We start from the raw sequence: 18,804 nt of genomic DNA on the forward strand, positions 1-18,804 counted from the left end.
TCATTTCATAAATAAACATTAATACCAAAGCACACATAATTGAGGATATTGTTGTTACTTTGGACAAATTTACCTGCTATCAATTAAGAATAAGAAATGAAAAGATTTTGTTTTATTTTTTGTTTGTTTCTTTTAGTTGTTGTTGGACACAATACCTTTATCTTATTTATTTACTTTTTATATGGTGCTGAGGATCACACCTTCTAGGTGAGCATTCTACCACTGAGCCACACCCGCAGCCCCTGAAAAAAATTTTTTTAAACCTCGTTCATTGTCCAGTGCTCTTCTTTTTTTAATATGTAGAATCAGGTTTATGACCTGTATAATTTCCTTCTCTGAAGTACTTTTTTCAATATATTTTCTTGAATTTCTTTTTCTGTCTAGGAAGTCTTTATTCCTCTTACAATTTGAACAATAATTTTGCAGTGTATAAGTTGGTGGTTTTGTTGTTGGTTTTCTCACAACCCTTTAAACATTTTTCTCCATTCTCTTGCTTGCATGGTTTCTAAGAAGTATATAATTCTTACTATGTTCCTCTATTGATAAGGTGTGCTGCCTGACCCCCAGCACCCTTTTTTGGGCTTCCTTCAAGAGTTTTTCTTGTAATTTTCTGACTCTTGACTATGATATGCCTAGGTCTAATTTTTGGCATAATTTGTTCTCTTGAGTTCCCTGGACCTAAGATTTGGTGTCTTGACATTAATTTGGGGAATTTTCTAAGTCATTTTTGGTTCAAATATTGCTTCTTTTTCTCTCCCCCCACCCTTTCTGTCCAGGCACCACCTCATGGATGTGTTAACAGATTTTGTAGTCATTCCTCAGTTCTTGAGTATTTTGTTTGGTCCTCACCCCCAGCCATTTTTCCTCTTTGCTTTGCAGTTTTGAAAATTAGTAGTCATATCTTCAGTGTTAAATTCCTTCTTCAGCTGAATCTAGTCCAGTCTCCTAATTGAGGATTGTTGAGGATTGAACCCAGCACCTCACTGGTGCCTTACAGCTGAGCTACAACTCCAGCCCCTATCCTAAAATGTTTTCATTACTCTGAAAAGAAACCTTGTACTCTTTACACTCCTATTTCTCTCTGTCTCCCCAGCCCTAGAGGTAACCACTAATATACTTTTTTTTTTTTTTTTGGTTTTGAGCAAGGGGGATTGGACTCAAGGGCACTTGACCACTGAGCCATATTCCCAGCTCACAGGGTCTCACTGTGTTGCTTTGTGCCTCGATTTTGGTGAGGCTGGCTTTGAACTCGCTATCTTCTAAGCCGCTGGGATTACAGGTGTGAGCCATTGCACCCGGCTACTTTGTGTTTTACATATTTGTTCTGGACATTTCATATAATGGAATCATGTAGTATGTGGTCGTTTGTGACTAGCCTATTAACACTATCAATATTTTTAAGATTTATCTGTGTGGTAGCATGTATTAGTACATCTTCTATTTCCCTCTTTCTTTTTTTTGGTGCCAAATAATACCCATTGTATGGAAGCCTTGCCTTTTGTTTATTCATTCATCAGTTGGTGGATATTTGTGATTTTTTAGCTTTTATGTATGAATAGTGCTGGTGTGAACATTCGTGTACAAAGTTCCTGTCATCATATGTCTTCATTTCTCTTGAGTATATACATATATGAGTGATTGGAATTGTTCAGTCATGGTAGCTCTATTTAACCTTTTGTGAAAATACCAGATTGTTCTCTGGAGTAGCTGCACCATTTTACATTCCCACCAGAGAATGAGGATTCATTCTCTCCATAAAGTACCAACACTTGTTATTGTGTGTCTTTTGATAATAGTGTCTGAAGTGTTGTCATTGTGGTTTTTGATTTGTATTTCCCTGAAGGCTAGTGATTGAGGATCTTTTTTTTGTTATACTTATTGACTGTTTTTCTGTCTTTGGAGGAATGTCTACTTAAATTATTTGCCCATTTGAAAAACTGGGTTGTATTTATTGTTGGGTTGCAAGAGTTTCTTTTAATACTTTGTGCACTAATTTTTATCAGTTGTGATTTGTAAGTATTTTCTCCACCCTGAGTTGTCCCCCCCCCCTTTTTTTTTTGTTACTGGAGGGGTGCTTACCACTAAGGTACATCTCCAGTCTTTTTAATTTTTTATTTTGAGGTAGGATCTCACTAAGTTGCTTAGGACCTTCCTAAGTTGCTGAGGTTGGCCTCAAACTTAGAATCCTCCTGCCTCAGTCTACTGAGTTGCTGGGATTACAGGCATGTACCACTGTTCCGGGCATTTTTCAATTCTTGGTGATGTCATTGAAGCAAAAAACAATATAACTTAATAAAGTACACATTTATGCATTATTTTTCTTTTGTCTCTTGTGTTTTGGTGTCATATTTAAGAAGGCTTTGCCAAATCCAAAGCTGCAATTTTAGTTCATGTTTTCTTCTAGGAGTTTTTTTTTTTAAATATATTTTTTAGATGTTGATGGAACTTTATTTTAACATTTATTTATACGCAGTGTTGAGGATTGAACCCAGTGCCTCACACATGCTAGGCAAGCACACTACTACTGAGACACAATCCCAGACCTTCTTCTAAGAGTTTTGAGGTCATTTTCAAGTGGCTTTGTTTCTTTGCATAAATAACTTCAGATACAGTCATTGTTATTGTTACTTATTATGAGATACTGAGGTGCAGGTGTTCATGAGTGACCTGGATTGTTTGCTCTGTTACGCTCCCCGTAGTATTCTGTGTTCTCCATAGACTTTTCTCTGATTTTCTGTTATAAACTCTGGACGTTGTTATATGTGACTTTATACTCAAGGTAAGCACTTTAATATGGACTCAGAGTAGAATTAATGTGTCAAAGGTTGTATAGAGCCACAGGAGGCTGAGGAAGAAGGACCACAAGTTCAGAGCCAGCCTTAGCAACTTAGCAAGACCCTATCTCAAAACAAAAAATAAAAAGGTCTGGGGATGTGTCTTGGTGGTTAAGAGCACCCGGGTTCAGTCCCTGGTACAAAAAAAGAAAAACAAGAAAGAAAGAAAAAAGGTTGTATAGATTTTAACACCTTTTGATATCTATGATGGGAAAAATTACTCCAGTTTTACTTTTAGTAGCTGTTTCAGCCAGTTTAAGTTTTATATTGTTTTATACAGTTTTATATTGTTCAGTACCTAGTAAGAGTTGAAATTCACAGTAGTCTCAAACATCAGATTTCTAATTTAGGCAAATTAGCATCCAAATAAGGTCTACCCACTTTTTATTTGAAAAGTTTTTTTTGGGGGGGTGGTACCAGGGATTGAATTTGGGGGGTAGGGGTACTCGACTAGTGAGCCACATTCCCAACCCTATTTTGTTTTTATTTAGAGACAGGATCTGAGTTGCTTAGCACCTTGCCATTGCTGAGGCTGGCTTTGAATTTGTGATCCTCCTGTCTCAGCCTCCCCAGCTGCTGGGATTACAGGTATGCACCATCACATCCGACCCATTTTTTAAAAATCTGGAGTTTCCCCATTCTTGCGCTGCTCCTTACTATCTGTTTATGGAAACCTTGACTGTTCTGTGGTGTTTCCACAGTGTTCTCTGACCTCTGTTTCTTGTATACTAATAGTTGGGTCTTGAGAAAGTCAAGTCCTTTCTTCCTCCCTCCCTCCCGTACTGAGACCAGAACCACTAAGCTACACCTTAGCCCTTTTTTATTGAGACAGGTTCTCACTAAGTTGCCCAGGCTGGCCTCCAGCTTGTGATCCTCTTGCCTCAGCCTTCTGAGCAGCTGGTATTGCAGGTGTGTGCCACTGGCCACTACTTGAGGAGATTTCTTAACTGATGTTGCTTCTTTGGTTGTGATCTTGCTCCAGAGATGGAATGTGTAGCCAAACTGAAAATTTTTAAGGGCTTCCAATCTAAATCACATTGAAATTCATTTAGATTTGAGTTGGTCTATACTTAAGATGCCAGCTCTTTATTTTGGAATGCAGTTTCCACATTGTTTCTGGTCCCTTTTCAAGGCCACGTGTCAGTGCATTTTCTGTAGGGAGAACACTAAACTTGTCATTTTGAGTGAGGTATGCCCTCTTTGGTTGTTTAAAGTGGTGCAAGGCCTAGTCAGCAGGGTCTCTTCTTCCTTTTTCTTTTAAGATGAAGACTTACTGTGTTGTCCAGACTGGTGTCACATTCCTGGACTCAAGGGATCTTCCTGCCTGGACCTGGTATGGTCCAAGTCTTGTCAGCTAAACAATAAACTTTGCTTGTTTGCCATCTGTTTAGAGTTGGTGACCTCTTACTGCTGTTTAGAGTTGATGATCAGTGTTTTAAGGATTGATGATTCAATGTTCTTAAGTTCTTTTCCGGCCATCTTAGATTTCTAGGTGTTCTCAATGTCTGTCTATCCAAAGGAAACTTCTGTGATGAAAATTTAGAAAAATTAATGACAGGGTGTTTAGCATGAACATTAAAGAAGCAGATGTTATTTCTTTAAGGGTATGTATATCCAAATGTTTTCTTAATTCCAGTTTTGTATTAAAAGTATTATGCAACTTAATTAAATTTTTAGTGTTTTGCTTTTATGTGATTATATATAAATGACATCAACTTTTGGCCTTTACTTCAGTTGGCAAACATCTAGGTGCCCACCCATTGCCAGGCGCAGTGCTTTCTGTGCTTTGGTCATACCTGGTTAACGAAGGTGGACAAGATGCTGGTGAAGGATGCAGTGAAATGCTCAGGGCAGTGTCAGTAGAGATACAATACAAGTTGCATACATAATCTTAAATTTTCTAGTTGTCACATGAAAAAAATAGAGGGTAAAAATTAATTTTAATTTTATATATATTGTTTATTCCAGTATACCCAAAATATCATTTCAGCATGTAATCAATATGAAGAAATTAATGAGACATTTTCACTATCTTTCTTAGTCTTTGAAATACACTGCATGTTTTATATTCATAGCACATCTCAATTCAAATTAGTCAGGTTTCAAGTGCTCAGAAGCCTTATGTGACTGCCACAGTAGATCAGAATGTTGTCATCATCATTATTGCTGTCTGATTAAGCACCCAAGTAGAAAATGGCTTGGAGGGAATGAAAGGAGAACAGAGATAAGAGAAAGGTGAAGTTTTGATGCGTTGGACTGGTAGGGCAAAGAGGAACCAGGGCTGCTCTCCAAACTGTCTTTCATACTTGGGGTGTGCCTTTTCCTGAAATGGGGAAAACTTGTTGAAGGAAAGGTTTAGTTGGGTGGACAATGTGTGATAAGAGCCTAGGTTCTCTTTGGTGATATTAAATATGATATGCTTGTGTGACATTGAAGGGGAAAGTCTCTAGTAATTGGGTACCTGTGAGTGAAGTGCAGAGACTTCAAACTACTAGCTTGATAAATTTGGATCTCAGTTGTGTTCATAGAGGTGTGTGTGTTTGTGTGTGTGTGTGTGTGTGTGTGTGTGTGTGTGTATCATAGAAATGGCTTCATTTACTTAAAAAAAAAAAACAAAACATGTTTTTAGTCTCCCCAGAGTTTGTTTTATTGCTGGGGAAACTGTGAGTAAATGATGTGAATTTACTCCCAGCCAACTTGGAAGAGTATCCTAGGGATTGGCCATATCCTGGTCAGCTTTAGGGAGTCTGCAGGAAATATTCACAGTCCCTACATTATCAGTTGTGGAGAGGAGAAGAGGGACCCTCCAGGCAAGGAGACTGAGAAGTGGTCAGAGAGAAACCAAGAGAGTGGCTGTTCAGAGGAGCCAGCCAGGGTGATGTTTAATAAGGAGAATCTAGAGAGGACTGCATTGAATCTTGCTGTGAGTGAGGTTAAGATGAAGACAGAAGAGTTTCCTTTGGATTTAGCCCATCTGAAGGTCATTAGTGACTTGAAAGGGCTGTTTGAGTTGATGGTATAGAAAGGTCCATATTGTAGTGAGCTGAAGTGGGAATACTGTCAGACAAAGAGCTCATTTTCTTATTTTTAAGTAACCACTACAAATCATTGAGAAGACCAGTCTAGTAGAAAAGTGGACAAAGGGCATAAGCACAGTTGGCAGAAAAGTGAAGTGGCCCTCAAACACATGGACAATGCCTGGCCTCACCCATAGGAGTAAAGCAAGATGTCATTGCTGTGGGTGTGGGACCAGGTGTTTGCATATTGCTGATGGGAATGTGGCTTGTGTGCCCTCCATGAAGAGCCGATTGGCCTCATGCAACTCATCAGAAGTGCATATCCTCTTATCCAGTGATTCCGCTTCTGGGAACTCTGGCATTTTTTATAATAGTGAAAATTAAAAAGTGATTGGTTGTCAGTGGTGGCCTGGTTTAGCCAGCAGTAAAACAAAGGAAAGTACATCCAATGTAAAACATATCTTTTTTGCAAAATGATTTTTGGAGTCTTTTCTATCATGTTTTTTGAGGGTGATTCCCCTCCCCTGTTTTAGAGATTGAGAAGCATACTGGTGGGTCTGATATAGGCCACAGAAGCTCTGTAGCAGTGTGTCTTTGAAATGAGGTGTGTTAAGCTTGTTAGTCGTTTTTGCTTGACCCTTCTACCTTTTAGCATTTTGTACATAAATCATTGGTCCACATTCCTTTCTCAGGTACTTGTTAAGATGGTTTTCAGGGGATTCTGCTGTTGTATATCTGTATCAGTTACACAGTACAGGAAAGGGAGATGTGGAATAGCTACGGGCTTTATCTTACTGAATCTATAGCCACATCAAGAGAGCATCAGGTTTTGCTTGGTTTGACTCAGTGATGAAGTAAGCAAGTGTCTGATGCTATTTGAGAACCTGGATGTTGCAATGGGGATTATCCTGCACCCAGTGTCAGGGGCAGACTTTATGTGTCAGCTCACTGGTGGGGGGGAAAGGAACAACTCAGGCCTCTGTGAGCACAGGATTCTGGCTCTGCTGACCTTTGTGCAGTTTGGTTTTCTTTAAAGATAGCAGTGTATTTATGTGTGGACTAAAGCAAAAAAAAAAAAAAAAAAAAAGGAAGAAGAAAGAAAAACTAGGCACATCCAAATAGACCAAACCAGTTTCCCAACAGAGTACATTGATATTCTACAACTTTAAATTCTCTATCATTGGAACTTTCCACTGTTCAGATTTTGATTAACTTAAGAATTTGAGGCTATAGTGTTGATGGATTAATTTTTTTCTTTATTTCTTTGATTATTCTGGTTTCCTTTGTAGTTTTTTAATTCTTAGATCTGTAAGAATGAATAATTTTAAGATTTGCATGTGTTAAGTAATCATTTGGTTTAAATCTCCCATTTTACAGGTAAGAAAACAAGTTCAGAGAGAGATGACTTGCCACACACATATTGACTGAACTATCTAATTCAGTATCTACTCACCATTAAGTTGGGTGATATGTGGAGGGATGATATCTTTATATTGTCAGGTTAAGGTACCTACAATCATTTTAAGGAAAATGTGGTTTTAATTACACTGCCACTCTTACAGTGAAGATTATTATTTTATATAATACACTAGTTCATTCAGAATTGTGGAGGTATAGTTGAACTTTATTATTATTAATTTTTTTTTTTTTGAGAAAAATTGAGACCTCTAGAGATGTGAACTTCCTTGTCTGGGATTATAGAACATAAACATTTATTTTGTGCTTAGTTTTTTTTTTTTTTTTTGGGGGGGGATGGTTTACTAGGGATTGAACTTCAGGACACTCAATCACTGAGTCACATCCCCAGCCCTAGTGTATATATATTTTTTAAGAGACAGGGTCTCACTAAGTTGCTTAGTGCCTCACTTTTACTGAGGCTGGCTTTGAACTTGCGATCCTTCTGCCTCAGCCTCCCAAGCCACTGGGATTACAGGCCATTGTACCCCACCCGGTGTTTAGTTTTTATATGAGTCAGAGCAGTGATAAATAGTAGACTTTATATGATTATGTATTTTAGATGAGCTATCAGTGTGGCTATTTAATGTGAATAGTTAAAAATAAACCAGTTTTAAAATTCAGTTCCTTAGCCTTACTTCACCTCACCTTTGAGGTGCTCATTTACTATGTGTGGCGTGGTGAGTAGGTACTGAATTAGACAGCTCAAGTCTAGAGTAATTATTTATGTGTGTGTGTGTGTGTGTGTGTGTATCTCTGAGAATTTTAGAATGTTAATGTGCATACCAAAGCATATGATTGTGGCTAAATTGTCAAAGATCATGATCAAAACCAGGAGCAAATACTGAACTCTTGAGTTTGTGATGTTAATATAGCTGGTTTGACTTGGGTCTCTCTTTGTCAATGTTTCACCCATTTTTTTTTAAGGACATATGAAAATTTTAATGTTATTTAGCTATCAATTGACAAATAAAGGTCCACTGATAAATTATAATTGTATATGTTTATGGATACAAAGTGATGTTATGATTTAGTAATATGCTGTGGAGTAATTAAGCACATTAACTAATATATTCATCTTCTCAACACTTAGTACTTTTTGTGTTTGAGAATATTTGAAACAGTGATTTTTAAATGTAAGTTACCGTTTATTGTGTTCACTATGGCATATGCTATCTCAAAGGAGGAAATGTGTCCCCCCTGTCTAATTGAGGCTTTATACCCTCTGTCACCACCCCACTCCCAACAGTCTACTTTTATCTCTGATCATTTGGTTGCCAAGATGCCGTATATGAAGTTTTGGTGTCTTTCTTGACTATTATTCTCTGGATTATAAAAGTTTCAGCTTTCACCTCAAATAAAATTTGAGTGTGTACCTCAGCTGAACCAACATATATAGCTTGGTGATTGAGGGTGTGTTGTCATTTGTATCATGCTGTACACCCTTGCCCATTGTTGTTACAGCAGGCACAGGTGGTTCTCTGGGCTTTTACTTTGGATGCTAATTTTTCTGTTTATGACTTGGCTCCATTTTTTTAAAAACATATTTTAGTTTAGTTGGACACAATACCTTTATTTTATTTATTTTTATGTGGTGCTTAGGATCAAATCCAGGGCTTCACATGTACTAGGCGAGCGCTTTACTGCTGAGCCCCAACTTGGCTCTATTTTAATACCAGTTTAGATCTTCAAGTATGCCTGCAGTAATTGGAGTGTCCATTAGGTTGCATAGCCAGACAGTCCAATAAAATAAAATTGAACAACAAACCAGGTGTCAAAGTCCGTCCTTAGAGTACTTTACATATAGGACATTACCTTCAGAATGTGGCAGTATGGATTTACCTTGGATGTTCTGAACTTTATACAGAAGTATTTTTACATTCTTGGTCTGATGATTTAAAAAATTTATGGTGCATTATAATTATATAGTGTGATTCATTATGCCAAATTTATATATGCACATAGCATAATTTGATCAATTTTATTCTCCATTCTCTTCCCCTTTACTTTCGTCTTCCCTCCCACTGATTTGATATGGTGATTTTTGATGAATGGTTTAGAAACCTTGGCATTCTTGTCTTGATGTTTCTTCCCCCAAGTCCCCACTTTTTATTTTTATTTTTGGTAGTACTAGGTATTGAATCCAGGGGCTTGTTACCACTGAGCTATATATCCAGCCCTTTTTTACTTTTATTTTGAAATGGAGTCTTGCTAAATTGCAGAGAATGACTTTGAATTTTCCATCCTGTTGTTTTGGGAATAGCTGGGATCACAGACATGTGCCGCCATGTTCTACTGGGCTTTTTGTTGGTGTTTCCAAAATTGGCTGATAGTGTTACCAATTTTATTTTGTTGGAAGATTCTGCTGAAGACATGGAAGTTTAATTTGTCTAGGTTGTATCTCCCAAATATGGATGTTTGTACAATTACATTTTTTAAAAATTTTAGTTTTGCAGTATTGGGGATTGAATCCAGGGTCTCACATGCTAAGCAAGCAGTGAACCACACCCCCAGCCCTTTTAAAATTTGTTTTATGACAGTCTCACTAAGTTGTCTAGGCTGGCCTCAAACTTGTAATCATCCGGCCTCAGCTCTCAAGTGCTGATATTACAGGGGTTCACCAATATGCCCAGCTGTGCAAATCATTTTTGATGATTTTTGTATTCAAAATTTTGTGGATGAGGGCTGGGGTTGTAGCTCAGTGCTAGGACACTTACCTAGTATGTGTGCAGCACTGGGTTGGATCCTCAGAATCGTGTAAAAATAAATAAATAAATAAAGGTATTGGGGCTGGGTTTCTAGCTCCGCGGCAGAGTACTTGCCTGGCATGTAAGGCTCTAGGATCAATTTTCAGCACCACATATAAATAAATAGAAAAATAAAGGTCCACTGATAACACCTTCATTTTTTAAAATATTTCTGTACTTATGTCCATCTACAATTAAAAATGTTTAAATTTATTTTGTTTTATTTTTTTTAAAATTAACAGTGTGCTAGGCATTGAAGACAAAATGGTGACCAGGCCTTCATAAAGATGGATTAGCTTCCCTCCCTGTTATCTTTGATCTTTTAAGACTTGAGTGTTTTCAAGAACTTGTATGAGGACACTTGTAGCATGGGATGGTTGGGATCCACATTAAGATGACACTGATCAGGATGGTCTGGCGTAGGGATTCCTGATGCTAGTAAGAAGTAGGGTTCCTTGCTTTGGTCCATCGCCTGTCTTTAACTGAGTGTTCATTTGTAGTCATGTGTGACATGACATAAGGAGAAAATGTGTTCTCATATATGGCAGCTGTGGCTTTCTTTGAATTTGTACTAGCCAGATATTTGGGGATTTATATTAAAACTTACAAAATAGCATAGAGAGCAGATCATTACTGCCTTTTTTCCTAAACTGAGTAAGGATAGTAACTAATACTAGAATTGAAAACACTTGTCCAGTGCTAACACATGCTTGGGTTGCTCCCATGTTTAGCTATTGTGAATAATGCAGTGTGAACATAGGTGCACAAATATCTCTGAGATCCTGCTTTCAGTTCTTTTTGAGTATAGAATCAGAAATGGAATTGCTAGGTCATATAGCAAAATTTTTGTTTGGTAATTCTATCTTTAATTCTTTAAGCAATCAACATACTGCTTTCCACAGTAGGTGTTTCATTTTTATTTTACTTTTCTACCAACAGCACACAAGGTTTCTGATTTTTTTTTTGCACATCCTTGCAGACACTTATTATTTTTCTTTTTCATTTTTTTGGTGTTGAGGATGGAACCCCAAGGCCTTAGGCAAGCACCACCTCTTAGCTTCACCCCTGTACCTTCATTATCTTTGTTCTATTTTGTTTTTGAGAAATCTGAAACTATTCAGATTTTTTTCTTCTTCTTTTGGGAAGACCCGGTCTCTTCTTTATGCCTTGGGTCAGAAATTTCATGGGGGATGTTTCTTGGTGTGAGTCTGTTTCAGCAACTTTGGGGGAATTGTTTCTTCAATTTTCCTCTGATCTGTATTTCTGTTCTCTTTTTTATCTTCCAATCTTTTGATTCAGTTCTTAATTTTTTCTGTGAAATTTTTAAAATTTCTAGGGCTCTTTCGTCTTTTTACCCTTTTAAATAGTATCCTCTATATCTATCTAAGGGTATCAAATATTATTTTTTTGTTCTCTCATGAATTACTTTTTTCTTCCAATTTCCTGTTTGTTTTGTTGCTTTTCATGATAGAAGCTTTCTGGAGGTGTATGTAATCCTTGGTTTTTGTTCATGTTTGAAAGTTAAGGATACACAACAGAGAGAGTTGAATTATGTGGTATTGACATTCTTTCTCGGTGTTATCTGCTATAAAAATGGCAGAAAAAGTGACAACACCTGGGTTGAAAAAGTTGACAGTTCTTGCTTTTGTGGGCATACTTAGCTGTTAGTTCTTCATTTCTGTGTAACATCCTCTATTAAAGGAACTGGAACTCCTTGGAGAAATGGCTGATTTCAAAGCTGTGGCAGAGAACGTACAGAAGGAATCCAGAACATGTTGTTATGAGAGGAAATAAGAAAGTGCTAGAGAAGTATGAATAGCACACATGAGCCTGCTTGAAAGGGCTCCCACAAGCCAAATCTGGGGCAACTTGAACATAAGAATAAATAACGATGCTAATAAATAAGAATCTTTGAATGCATACTGATACTGAAGTCAGGAAAGAAAGAAAGTGGGGAGTTAGGAAAGCATCTTTCTGAAGTTCAAATGACACCCAGTACATGCAGAAGGAGCAGTAGACTGCAAGTGCCCCTTCGTGTTGTTGTGGTGTTTGTTGCCAGAAGGAATAAAACTTCTGGATGAATGTTCTAAGAACACAGTCTGTAAGTGTCTTCCTACAGAACACTTAACTAAGGAAAAATGCTTACTTTAAAGTGAAGAAATCTGGCAAATATCTTACCAAGTGGTCAAAATTACTACTTGTAATGGGTGGTATGGAAACAAAGCTTGGTTTCTGTAGCATTTCCTGTGAGAAATGCATAACCTTTATTCTTTACAGATGCTAGTGAAATGAAGGAGAGAATTGCTGAAGAACTGTGTGAGATGAGGAAGGAAAGAGCTGTGGCATCAGTATAGGCCAGAGGACTATGTCAGTCCAGTCTACATGTTAAATCCCATTAAATTCCTGATTTTGTGGCCTCAGTAGCTATGTGAGAGAATACCCTGCTCTTGGGAAATAGACTTTGGAGGCTGTGAGGGAAAAGGGCATTGGACGGCATAGCTCAGTGACAAAGCACCTGCTGGGGATGCAGAGTCTGGGTTCAGCCCACAGCTGAGATGAAGGAGTGTGTGTGAGTGAGTGAAAGCAAGGGGCTGCAATGGCTGCAGTCACCCTCAGATGTCTGGGGGTGGGGACGGGAGGTACAGGAGTTAAGGCAGTGACTTCAGTGACACATCTAAGTCAAGAGGCTTTTTGAGTGGCTGATTGGAAGCTCCATTCTTGGGTAAGGCTCACTGGCTTGACCGTGACAGCATTGACACCTTGGGTTTGGTGCCACGGGACCATGTCTAAGCCTTTGCTCTGTGGTTCACACGTGGCAAGCCCACTCCCAGCTGGGCAGGGATCTCCCAGTTTGGAGAATGGTCTTTCAGCCTGTGTTCCTCTGCTGGTGTGGGAAGTCAGGAGAGGGTGAGATTTAAGAAACCACTAAATAACTTTCGTCAGTACTACTTCTCTTACTTTCTAGGTCCCCTCCAATTTTGTTGTCTTCTCCTAGTCTTTATGGATTATGCCTTTAAGAAAAGAAAACAAGCAAACAACCAAATGACAGAAACAGTCCTTTGCTAGAGTTTAGACCTTATATAAGCTCTTTATTCATTCTTTACCCAGGGGTCCCTATTATGCATTTGCATACTTTTACATTTTAGAATGAGCAGTTTCTTAGCATGAATGATGTAGACCTAGTGTTTCCTTTATTAGTCTAAGTGAATAAACTATGAGCAATTTACAGACCCCTTTTCCAGAAGAGTAGATTATGTCTTAGCATAGGTCAGCCCTGTATTCACAATGGAGGAGAAGAGTTTGATAGCTGGGTTTTCTTTTGCCATCTCTGGGAGTGTGGACCACAGTGCTGATAGCACTCTGCTAGGAGCCTGTGATTGGATCAGCCTGCAAGTGGGCAATGTGGATGGTTGTGAGCAGTGTAAGAAATGATTGCAAATTGGCTCTTTGAAGGTCCTGGAACCATGCAAATTTAAACACCAAATTTTGTGCATGTGGGCATTTTGGGAAGTACATAACTTTACCAGATTCTTAAAGGGATCTAGAACCCTAACACAGAAAGACTATCATGAATTACCTATGACAGTAATGGTTTTGTTTGTTTTGGGATGGTGAGACTGGGATCAGAACCCAGGATCTTTCACTTGCTAGGGTGGCACTCTTCCATAGAGTTATACCACGCAATAGTACATGTTTATCCTACTGTAAATTTGTTGTCTGAGGGCTCCATCAGTGCATCATAGATATTTTCTTAGAATTTTAAACAGAAATTCTACTTTCCAGAAATTCAACTTTGCTTTTCCAAATGTAAAAATCACATAACTGGTAAAATGGTTGGTTTGGTTGATTGGTTGGTTGGTTGTTGGTATTGGGGGGGTTGAACCCAAGGGTGCTTTACCACTGAGCTATATCCCCAGTGCTTTTTTGAGACAGGGTCTCGCTAAGTTACTGAGGTTGGCCTTAAACTTGAGATACTCCTGGTTCAGCTTCCTGAGTTGAAGCTATCACATCTGGCTAAAATGTTTTATTTTTAGAATTAAATATACTTCTTTTCGTTTTCACCTATGTTTGTTTTTGGTTTTGTTAGTTCATTTTGTTTGTCTTAACAAGTATTTAGCATTGTTTCTGCTTATCTTGAGAGGAAGTTTGGAGTTGAGATGAGAATGTAGTGTAAGTTTTATGGAAGAAAAGGCATTAGATGAACAGCATTTTTCAAGTTGCCTTATAGACTTCATCTTAGAGGACTTCTAATGAATATAGTTTTCACAGTTTGAATCTTTCTGTAATGTTAAGTTGTATATGAAATGCCTTGTAAAATAATTTATATTCCCTCTCTCTGTAATATTTGGTTGATTGAGAGTGGATTTGTCTACAGCTGAACAATGACCTTAATGTTCTACTCCTGATAAAAGATGTAATTGTTATATTAGTTTCGGGGCATGTAAAGGAAAATTCTTTTAAACTCTGTTTTGTTGTTTTAAAGTATGGTGACTTCATAGCCAACCTTATGTGGGATAAGAATGTCACTAACGTTTTCATAAAATAAAGATAAGGGTATGTGTTTTCTTCTTCACTTATTGATAGTGCTGCCATAGTATCTGTACTTAGTTCTGGGTTATTGCTCAGTGTGGGCTGAAAGCCTGGGTAGGAAGATGACAGAACCTTTTTCTTTTGTTCACATAGAAAAATTTCAATTAAGTACAACCTTTTAATTCTCTGAAGTATAGTTCTATGGGAATCAAAACCCTGAGCCAGTGTCTTTTATTGGCAGTTATCATGAGACCAAAAGAGAACATATGTGGTTATTGCTGCTGCTGCTGCTGCTGCTTCCTCTTCTTCTTCTTTTTTTTTTTTTTAATAGGAGCGCTTCTGTTTCATACCATATCCCACTTTATTCCTGCTACCCTGCTAATGCGGTAAATTGGAAGACAGCTGTCGCCAGGAAAACCTGTAATGGGCAAGGAGCCACAGAAGAGAAAACGTTTCTTTTAATTTTTAACCTTGGTTTGAAAAGGTAAGACCATTAAGATCATTAGGAGTTTTCTTTCATAAATTATAACAAGGAAAGCAATATTCTCCAGGAGACCCTGGAACCTAGGTGAACCAGGTCTAGGGCAGTCTGTTTGAAAGCTGTGTACATTATAGTTCTATGGTGTTTTAGAAGCCTCTGTGGTTTGCTTTGATAAATCTAGGAATCTACAGAATTCAAGGGATTCCGGATGCCAGGAGGGTTTGAGCTGAGTATGAAGTTAGGAGCAACCAGGTCTGACAAGCTGAAGAAGCATGTGAAGAGAGTGCTGGTAGAGATCTGAGACCCAGGCCACTGCTGCCAGGTCATCTCACTCAGGGTGTGTGTGTGTGTGTGTGTGTGTGTGTGTGTGTGTGTGTGTGTTTTCTTGTATACCAGCCAAAGGACTTTTGATTTCTAGCCAGTACCTGTCTCCATTTGGATCCTAATTGCTGCCACTTTGAAACTTTTTATTGGAACTTAACTTTTTGTTAGAGATGATCTTTGCATATTTGACATTTGGCTCAGTTGGCATTTAACAGGAAGTCATACAGTAGAGAGCCCTTTGTGGGGTCATGCAAACATACTTAATCCAGCTTCATCAGGACTGTTGCATCTCAAGGAGATGGACACAAACATTGAAGCCCCCGCCTTTCAGAACTGCTAGTTCCAAGCTTTGCAAGTTTTAGTCATTTCTTACTGCTTCTTTTTCTTCCTGATGATCAGTTACTTAGCAAGCCCTGATAGTTCTGCCCTACTGGGCACTCCTTTTTTTTTTTTTTTAAAGAGAGAGAATTTTTTTTTTTTTTTAAGAGAGAGTGAGAGAGGGGAGAGAGAGAGAGAGAGAGAGAATTTTTTTAATATTTATTTTTTAGTTCTCGGCGGACACAACATCCTTGTTGGTATGTAGTGCTGAGGATCGAACCCGGGTCGCACGCATGCCAGGCGAGCGCGCCACCGCTTGAGCCACATCCCCAGCCCCAAGAGAATTTTTTTTAATATTTACTTTTTAGTTTTCGCTGGACAGACATCTTTATTTTATTTGTATGTGGTGCTGAGGATCGAACCCAGGGCTGCGTGCATGCCAGGCGAACGTGCTACCGCTTGAGCCACATCCCCAGCCCCTAGTGGGGACTCTTGCAACTGTTCTTTCTGTCGATTTCCACTACTCTGAAGCTACGTCAGGCTTTATTTTTATTACCTTAGGAGATCTGTAGTTTTTTTTTTTTTTTTTTTTTTTGCTGTAAGAGGTCTCTGCTTCTAATCCCTAGGTGAGTTGTTTTTCCTAGGCATGAAGAATGCCACTTTGTGTATGACCTCCCTGCCCCTCACAAAATGGTCCTGCTCAGGGCTGGGATTGCAACTCAGAGGTAGAGTGCTCGCCTAGCAAGTGCGAGGCCCTGGGTTCGATCCTCAGCACCACATAAAAATAAATAAGATAAAGGTATTGTGTCCAACTACAACTACAAAATAAATATTTTAGAAAAACAAAACAAAAGGTCCTGCTCAACCTTGGCAAGCTCTGATGTGTTCATATAGTGACACTCTGACACCTGGCCCTCAGATCAGTTTTCCAGCTTATCTCCACATTATTCTCCTGTATGAATGCTGTGTGGAGAATTCTGTTTATGTATTTATCCACCTCTTGCCATGTTCTCTCAAAGAGTTTTCTTGTTTTTTTTTTTTTTTTTTTGTATTTGATTCCACATCTTTGAGGTCTCAACTTTCTCCCCCCCCCTTGTTTTTGTTCAAGTCTTTCTGAATTGTTCCAGGTCCTTTATGATGCTCCTTTGTGAACTCTTAGAGCATCTTAAATTATTTTAAGATTGGTTTTAACTAGATTTTAAGTACTTTGACAGCAAGGAGTTTTAAATTCTACTTTATGTCTCTGGTACTTTTTACATAATAGGAATCACTGACAATTTGATAGTAAGATCTAAAATTTCAAAGACGTTTCTCAGGATAATACTTTTGAGAATTTTTTACTCCCTGTCTCCCTCGTTTTTAATTTTGATTTTCTTTGCTGACAGAGGTCCTTAGCTTTGGCAGCTTTTAGAACAATTCCTTACTTTTAATATTCTTCCTTTTTCTCCTTTCACTCATCTCTGTGCATCAGCAATTTTTCCCCTCCTAGGATGAGGACACTTTTAGAGAATCACCTAGCTGTTTCCAAAAGTGCTAGAGTCAGTGCCAAGTGGTTAAGAAGGATTCCTAAAGTAGAACAGCATTAGAGGTGTGGACCAACATGTTGTAGAGGGCTAAATGGTAAGTATTATAGGGTTTGCAGGACCAAAAAGGGGAGGGAGGTAATATTATGAAGGTATTTATATAACAGGAGGGGAAATGTTCATAGGCTTTTTAAATGATGAGATTCAAAATATAATTGTTCAATTTTCTATAATATAGATCTATTAATAGGGAAATTGGAATTCTTTTTTTATAGGGGGATAACATTTTACCTGGTATTTACTTGGTATTCACAGAGTTGCTCTTTTGGAATTTGGAATTCTTTTTTTTTTTTTAAGGGTGGGGGGTAACATTTTACCTGGTATTTACTTGGTATTCACAGAGTTGCTCTCTCATCAAAATCTATTGCAAATCTGTATCTCTTCTATTACTATGATGGGTGAAAAGATTTTATATACTTTATCTTTGAAAATGCCTTTTTACAGATAAGTACTGTCACATTTGGTTATTAGTCTCCAAGCATATTCCTTCAGGAGAGTGTGCTCATTATTTCAAACGTTAGATTCTTTTGAGTTTTGCTTTTTAGCACAGCATTGCTTTGTGAATCAGTCACTTCTGATTGGAGGTTAACTGAAGGCTCCTCAGTTGAACAACTAAATGAATTTTAAAATATGCAATTTTTTCCCCCTTACACTAGGGTCTGATAAATGCCACTTAGAGTAGTTTGAGCTTAGAAATTATGTCTGCTACAAATTTGTGAGGGACTTAAGAATCATTTCTTTTTTTCCTTTTAAAATATTTTGTTTTAGTTGTAGTTGAACACAATACCTTTATTTTTTATTTATTTGTTTTTATATGGTGCTGAGGATCAAACCCAGCCTCGCACATTCTAGGTGAGCGCTCTACCACTGAGCCACAACCCCAGCCCAAAGGAATCATTTCTTACTTTAACTTCTGATGGCATAGGTACTACATGGAGCAGCTTAACTCTCCTTATGAACTGATGGTATTTCTGAAGAATAAGGTTTTTGTGTTAGCACTGTTTTACTTTGTAACTTGCAGTAGAAAACACAAATGCCATAAATTCAGCAAAGCTGAATTTCCGTAGCCATTCAATGTTTAGTACTTGTGGTTGAAGGCTGTTCTTCTAAGTCAGAAAAATTTCAATCCTGGCTTTGAACTTGGACAAATCCACAATAAACCTTACCACAGATAAGCCATTAAGCAGCTGTATGGTGTATGATAGAGCTAAGTCAGAACTAGTGGTAGTCGAGTCCACCAAGGTGACATGCATCATTGACACTACTGATTCAGCAACATGCGATGGATTAGAACTCTCCCGTACCCACTTAACATTGATAAGAGTAGCCATGGGCTTTGAAAACCTAGCATGTTTAGGGTTTATAAATTTGCTCAGCTAAGCATTTTTTAGCTCTCTACATGAATTTGCCACAGCTTTTTTCCCCTTTATATGTAATTTTCCCACATTCAGCTGTAGCACATTCTGCTTTAAGTTGTCTGTTCTCAGCTTTGAAAGTATTTTGCTTGTGGCTTCA

General features: G+C 38.1%; 1 protein-coding gene across 27 annotated transcripts in view; it reads left to right on the plus strand.

Annotated features, from left to right (window-relative positions):
- PPP6R3 (protein phosphatase 6 regulatory subunit 3) overlaps positions 1 to 18,804 on the plus strand; it is a 134,503-nt gene that overhangs the window by 25,266 nt on the left and 90,433 nt on the right. For 5 of the 27 annotated variants that reach the window (XM_081280782.1, XM_081280773.1, XM_081280758.1 and 2 more), the window contains one exon: positions 14,915 to 15,067. The exons of 20 other annotated variants lie outside the window; for them this stretch is intronic. The gene's annotated coding sequence lies outside the window, so the exon portion shown is untranslated. Of the gene's footprint in view, positions 1 to 3,325; positions 3,423 to 14,914; positions 15,068 to 18,804 lie in introns of all 27 variants that reach the window. 2 more of the 27 variants (XM_081280759.1, XM_081280762.1) reach the window with 2 other exon arrangements.

This window comes from Spermophilus citellus (assembly GCF_964194105.1).
Source record: "Spermophilus citellus genome assembly, chromosome: 2".
NCBI classification, from domain to species: Eukaryota; Metazoa; Chordata; class Mammalia; order Rodentia; family Sciuridae; genus Spermophilus; species Spermophilus citellus.